The 7,440-nt window shown below is 37.3% G+C and overlaps 1 protein-coding gene across 1 annotated transcript in view; it reads left to right on the top strand.

The window, feature by feature from the left end:
• Nucleotides 1-282: 282 nt before the first annotated feature.
• FRRS1 (ferric chelate reductase 1) overlaps nucleotides 283-7,440 on the top strand; it is a 43,014-nt gene continuing 35,856 nt past the window's right edge. The window contains exon 1 of the mRNA XM_019629344.1: nucleotides 283-356. The gene's annotated coding sequence lies outside the window, so the exon portion shown is untranslated. The remainder of the gene's footprint in view (nucleotides 357-7,440) is intronic.

Here is a 7,440-nt window from a genome sequence, read left to right as displayed (position 1 = left end):
TTTCCGACAACCCAATAGGTTCTTTTGTTTGTCTTTACTTAGCATTATATAGGACAGGTATATATTTTTAAATGTTTTCATAGTCAAAGACAAAAACATAATATTCATGGTGAAACAATTACCAGTAGGCAAAAAATGTTCCTTCGCGTAAAACAGAATGCTTAATTCTCAGAAATGGAGTCCTAGAATGAACACTAGTCTTGCAGATCAAGTTTTGCAGCTGTTTGGGAAATTGCCTTTGGGTACTGGATAAACTGGCTCCACCCAGCTGCTGAAATGTGAAACAAGTTGTAACAAAACCGGAAGTTGGCTAGGCTGTCTTGCTTCTCGTGGTAAGTTTCTCCTTATGTCTGGAGGTAAGTGTCTCCTTATGTTTTCTTGTCAGAGCTCTTTGCAAAGTGTTTAAGAATTGAATCCAGCTAGGTGACAGTACTGAGAGAAGACGCCTGTGCCGACTGGGGGCAATTGGTGACAGGCTGGATGCTTTATTAACGAACTATGTTCTGGAGCTTGTATTGAGCTAATGAGTGTTCACTGACAAGTTAGGTTAATAATATGTCTCATGACTTTGACTAACAAGCTTTAATCCCAAGGAAGTAGAGATTTGTTTGGGATCCTGAAAAGCAGTGACTTTATTTATGTACGAGTGTATTTAAAAATTTTAAACTATGGAATCTCCCTTTTATATTTAAACTTAGTGGCATAATTACCTATATAAAAACCAAGCTTGATTTGGTTTTTAAAGTGTCTTTTAACCTAGAAATTATAGCTCCCACCTCCCTACCCCCGCTGTGTCTTTACATTTTCAGAGAAGCTCTGGGGGAGTAAGTGTTACCTCTGCCCTTAATTGTTTTTGCATTTTGTCATTCTGCCCTAGGGGCAACGGCCAGCGATTTTTCAATTTGTAAATGAGGTAGCAGGAATATTTTTTTACAAAGCTAATCTTTTCAGTTTAGCTGTTTTCTTGTTCACATGAATTAAAGAAGTTGAAAGCTGCAAGTATTGTACTTGGTGCAGAGGTGGGAGACTAAAATTTGGTCTGTTGGTTTATTGAAAACAATGAGCTAAACTTTTTAAAGGACGGTTTTGTTTAAAGGGATGAGTACTATTAAGTCTCTTAATGAGCCAATTATGTTGATTCATTTCGCCGGTTATACCTTCTGTTTCGCACCTGTCCATCTACATGTCAGTTTCTCTGGAAATCACGTTGTACTAGTGCTGTTTTCAATGTCCTCTGTCAGTGGGAAAGGAGATCAAGGAGCAGAACGCACTTGCTGCTTCCAGGAATTTGCCATAAAACACGTCACCAGTTGTAGAAGAAAAATGTGATAATTTGTTTGTATGTGGTTTTTTTTTGTTAGCAAAAAGCAAAGCTTATGGAGGTTCTGAGAAGAGGGTGTTTACATCAGGTTAGTGGAATTAGGTGAGACTTAAGTCAATGTTAATTGAAGACCAGTTTTGTGGTGGGCACTGTGTTAGATGTTGCACAGATGCTCTTTTATTTACTCTTCACAAAAGCCCTTGATATTGGTCGCATTGTCTCTAACCAAATGAGACAGCTGGCCTGGTGAGGTTAAATAATTTGCCCAAAGTCACCGTTGACGAAAGATATCCAGCCTAAGAGAAAACTTATAAGAGTTTATTTGAGCCAAACTGTCGACAATTGCCAGGAAGCAAAATCTCAACGGATTGAGAAAATGCTCTGGAAAATGGCAGTTTTCAGTTTATTTTATACATAAAATTAAAGGAGGAAGGTTACATGAAATCCATTGGTGATAGATTAAGGGGGTGAGAGAAAGCAAAGCGGGGAAATCTCTGGAATTGAATAAAAGTACATTGGAGAGACAGGTACTCCTCCCACACAGTTGGGTGCAGGATAGCTAACAGTTTTCTCTCTTTACATCACATACAGATGGTAATCAGGAGACAAGCATGAATGAGGAATTTTGCAGTTTCCAGCTCTGGTCCGGAAAAAGTTGTTATTTTAGGCACAAAAAGACAAAGAACAGGCCCACTGAAAAGGCCCAGATTAATTTAATGAGGACGCTTGAGATGTGACTTCCCACCATGGCCCACCTTAGTTAGGAATTTTTATGTTCACACCATCCTTTGTGGTTATTTTCAGTCTCCTGAGCTTGTCAGGTATAACATGTGGCCCCTTTTCCATCCACGTCACTAAGGGTATGCCTGCGGGATTCAACCCAAGTCTCTGATTTCAAAGTGCATACATACCGCTCACACTCATAGGACACAGTAGTTGATGGTATTTTAACTGGATCTTAAAAGAGGGGTAGAGGTTTTATTTATTAAGACAAAAACAGTCAAAGTAACAGAATGTTTGAAAAGTTATCTATACACCTTACAAATAATTTAGTGTATTTCTTTACAGTCTTTTCATATACATAGTTTGTAGTTTTTTTAAACTTATAAAGCACTACATGCTTTTGAGGGGAACCAGAGTTTGCCATCCCAAAATATGCCTCTTTGGGATATTGATTATTTTAAGTTGGTTCATTTTAAAGAACAACAGACGTGGGAGAATCTCTGTAACCAAATTGAAGTTACCCTAAAAAGACATTTACACTTCTAAGGGAAATCTCTATTTGTAAAGGTGGCTCTCTCACTGTACCTGGCCTGCTTTCACTATGGGTGGCAACCGCAGAGACTAAATTTGCATAACAAATTTGCATAAATCCTTGTTTAAGGTGCTTTTCCGGGTAACCTCCCATAACTGACTCTCCACCATCTTTTTTTTTTTTTAAAGATTTTTTATTAAAATATAGCTAACATACAACATTATTTTAGTTTCAGGTATACATCACAGTTATTCAACAGTACCCATCGGGTACTATCCATATTTATTACCATATTATTGATTATATTCCCTATACTAGAGAAGTGATCACCCATGATAAGTCCAGCAACCATTACCACGCTATCATAATATTATTGACTATATTTTCTATGCTGTATATTACATCCCCAAGACTTATTTGTATTATACCTGGAAATTTGAACCGCTTATTCCCCTTTATCTTCCCCTCCATTTTAATTTTTCAATTACAGTTGACATTCGATATAACTTTATATTAATTACAGGTGTACAGCCGAGTGGTTAGACACATATACTTTAAGAAGTGATCCCCCTGACTAGTACCCACCTGACATTAAACATAGTTATTACCATATTATTGATTATATTCCCTGTGCTTTACATCCCCATGACTGTTTTATAACTACCAATTTGTATTTATTAATCCCTTCACTGTTTTCACTCTGCCCCCACCCCCATCTGTAACCCCAATAAACCTAGTACCCATCTGACACCATAGATAGTTATTACAATATTATTGACTACATTTCTTATGCTATTCCCTACACCCCCATGACTACTGTGTAACAACCAGTTTGTACTTAATCCCTTCCCCTCTCTCACCTACCCCAATCCCACTTCCACTCGCCCAACATCTTCTTTTGTCTTTAGCTGAAATTATTTAAAGTGACGGCTTCCACCAACATGGCAAATTACTCAGTGCTGCTGGGTCTCTACCATATATACAGGAGGTTTAATTTGTCTTTCTACTGCTAATCTGTCTCATGTTAATTTTCTTATTAGTCCGGCCATAAGACCTTAAAAGGATAGAAGGAAAATTATATTTCTGTCTTCCAATTCAATTGTTAATTAAAAAAAAATTATTTTCCCAGTGCTTCCTGCTGTGAAAATGTAATCTGAAACATTTTTATCAGGGGAAGTGGAAATACTTGACCTATTTTTCAATTTCCCTATAATTTGAGATTCAGCTATCAAAGCCAATCTAATTCTTGATGTGGAAGTTTTCTATAAAGGCAAAGTTAATTACTGGAAGGAAGAGGAGCAAATTTTCTGAAATATTTCAGAAGTCTTGAACAAATTAAATGAGGATGAAAGAAATATGTGAAAATCTCAGCTGTATAACCACAGTAGTGCTCAGATGAAATTAGCATATATTGGTGATATGGAAACTTAGTAGTGATAATAAATAATAGCAATTATTATGTATTGACAGCTTAGTGTTTTTAGGCATTGAACTAGTTGTTTTCACATTTATTTTTTCAGAAGCTTTAGTTCTATGAAAAAAATATCTACACTGCTTCTCAGACTCATAGAGTGGACTCAACATTTTAAATGAGGCTAATTTAAGTTTCAGCTTTTTTCACAATATGCCCCCACTCATTGTTCATTGTGAAATTTGGATCCTTGCTGGACTTGTTACTTTCCATATCCTTCTTTCTCCAAGGAGGGAGCAATGATGTCAAATGAAAGAACATGAATGTTAGAGTTAGATTTAAGTTATAATCCTAAAAGTATATATGCTTTAGTGTACATTCCCTGCCTCAGCTTCTTTGTCTCTAAATTGAAGATAATATTTGCACGTAAGAATTATATTAGATGTAATGTCTACCAGGTTCTCACCAAATGTTTGTTTCTTTTCTTTTTTCTCCACCTTATGGCCCCTTACTTCCCCACTGTATAGTAAAACTGTAATTTTTTTGTCATAGAAATTTTATTGCTTTCCATATATCGTTTGTGCTTAGTCTTGTGGATTGAAACTAAAACTGTCAAGTTCACAGGAGGCCAGCACGGCAGGCCCTACAAACTCAGAGACCAAAATTAACTACGTAGTATATGGTCTGAACATAAAAATTCCTAACTGAACATAAAAGTTCCTAACGAAACATAAAAATTCCTAACTAAAAGCTGGTCATGGCAGGCAGTCACATCCTTGGCCTGTAGCTTCCTTGACAAGGTCAATCTTTACCTTAAGGGAGCCTGTCTACTGTCTTTTTGCATCTAAGATAACACACACTTACAATGTCAGAGTAATCCTTTCCTGACCCCTCAGGGCACAACCCACTGCACCAGCATGAGACCACAGAACCCTTCATTGTTATCTTGTTCCCTGAATACCATCTCTGTGTGCTGTAAAATGTTAATTAACTATCCTGTACCTACCAATGTAAAAGAAGTGTCTCTAAATTTTACTTTTTTTTTTTTTAATGTTTTTATTGGGGAATTGGGGAAGGGGAACAGCCAAGTTGTTGTCCTTCAGTCTTAGTTGTGGAGGGAGCAGGTAGCTCTGCTCCAAATCCAGTCGCCATCCGGCCGCCTGTCGGCAGCGGCAGCTCGCAGCCGCTCAGCTCAAGGTGCTGTGTTCAGTCTTAGTTGCGGGTGGGCATAGCCCACCATCCCATGTGGAAGTTGAACCGGAAACTTTGTTGTTAGGAGCACACACTCTCACCAGCTGAGCCATCCTGCCACCTGTTGGCAGCTCAGTGGCAGCTCAGCTGGGGCGCAGCTCACTGGCCCATGTGGGAATTGAACCAGCTACCCCGTTGCTCAGCGCTTGCGCTCCAAACCAACTGAGCCACTCGGCCGGCCCATCCATTTTACTTTTTATCCAATCCCAGAGATTTATCTGCTTTGCTTTCTCTCACCCCCTTGATCTACCACCACTGGATTTCATGTAAGCCTTCTTACATCTCCTCCTTTGATTCTAATGTATAAAATAAACTGCAAAACTTCCATTTTCCAGAGCATTTTCATAATCCATTGAGATTTTGCTTCCCAGCAGTTGTCATTAGTTTTGACCAAATAAACTCATTAAAGTTCTCTACAGGTTTGGACATTTCTTATGTGGCAGTCTTAACTTTTTTGACTTTATCAATCTTCTTATCCTTCTGTGGTTCTACCTATTTTTCTAAAACTCTTTTTGCCTAACTCTTGCCTTCTATGTCTAAACACCTATTTCCACTTCTAACCCCAGTCCCTCTAGATTTTTGGTCACAGTGCAAAGCCCACCAGGTTTGCCCCAGATTTAGATGAAATGGTAACCTTACAAATGTGCTGTGTCCCCAAATTCATTTCTAATTCAGCTTGGAATTTCAATTTTATTTTCCAGTTGTGTACTAAGTGTAAGTGAAGGAGTCTTTGGTTAGAAATAAATGATAAAGATTTATTCAAGAGTCTTAGGGTTTGCTAACCAGAAATACAATGAGGCAATACCCAGAGTGTTCTGAAGAAGTAAGAAAAGCTGAGGGTTAGTATTGGAACACGTACATTTTTGAGAAAAATCAGTTCTGCATTTGTTAGCATCTGGATTGGTCGGAGATGGTAATCTTCCAGATGATTGGTGGTCTGGATAATAGAAGTTCAGGTGGTTTGGATACCTGAACATTCTTCCCTTAGTTCTTCAGGGGGTAATCAGACGGTAATATGGAAGTTTGATAATATTCAGGCATTGATGCAGGACTGGAAAGTTCAAATGTTTAAGTTCCCAGGCTTGTTAAAACAAGAATAGAATTGTTTCTTCATACTTCACCCTACTTGATTTTTTAAAATTTAGCCACTTGACTATAATGACTCCCATTTTATTTCTTTACTCTATTCCTCACAATAGAAGCAATATTATAAATGGTGGTTCTGTTTCTAGACCAAAAGCCTAGAAGGAAAAGCATGTTTAATTATGTTAATTAAAATATTTACACTTGTAACAAACTAAAAGAATATAATGCCATTGTAATTCTAGTAATAAAATAAAATGAAAACAGTATTCAGTAGGAAATAATTACGTATTTACCTTGAACATTGTAGAATGTAGTTGATGGAAATTTTGAAAGGAACATTCAAATGCTTTAGGGATTGCAGTGTTTTTATATTATGGTTCATAAATATATTTTTTTCTCATACAGAAGGTCACGGTGAGACTGCTAATTTATTTGTCATATTTATAGTTTTTGTTTAGGCTTACAAATGGAATAAGAAAGAATAAAACATTTTCCATTGGCTAAATCCATCTCCTATCTCCAAAATCCTCTCCATTGCTTAGCTTGTTTGTTTCTTCTTTGTTTCTTCTGAGAATTCCTTTTTTACTGAAATCTTTGCTACTCCTAATTTCGAACTTGATTCAAAACTGAAACTTGATGATCTATGTATGCTGTAAGGCAATGTTTTTTAAACTGTGGGTTAAGACCCATTGGTAGGTTGTGAAATAATTCAGTAGGGTGTAACCAGCATTAAAAAAGGGAAGGAATAGGAAATATATGAGTTTATCAAGTATGGTAAACGTAAATAATGTCTCTTTGTTTGTTAGGTTCTAATGTAAAAATATTCCTTACTTTGGGTATGAAAAAAAAAATTAACCCACTGCATATAACAACAAAAAAAAATTCTTTTCCAAATTATTTAGATATTTTATAGTGAACTCCTTTGGTTAAGTTTTTGCTTTCGTTGAGGCTCATTCTTCATAATTAAGAAAAACTTGGGCCAGCCGAATGGCTCAGTTGGCTGAGTGTGAACTCTGAACCACAGGGTCACCAGTTCCATTCCCACATGGGCCAGTGAGCTGCGCCCGAACTGAGCTGCTGTTGAGCTGCCAACAGGTGGCAGGATGGCTCAGCTGG

This window comes from Hipposideros armiger, unplaced genomic scaffold (assembly GCF_001890085.2).
Source record: "Hipposideros armiger isolate ML-2016 unplaced genomic scaffold, ASM189008v1 scaffold_845, whole genome shotgun sequence".
NCBI classification, from domain to species: Eukaryota; Metazoa; Chordata; class Mammalia; order Chiroptera; family Hipposideridae; genus Hipposideros; species Hipposideros armiger.
Note: the sequence above shows the minus strand (reverse complement) of the source record. Positions and strands in the feature narration are given on the sequence as shown.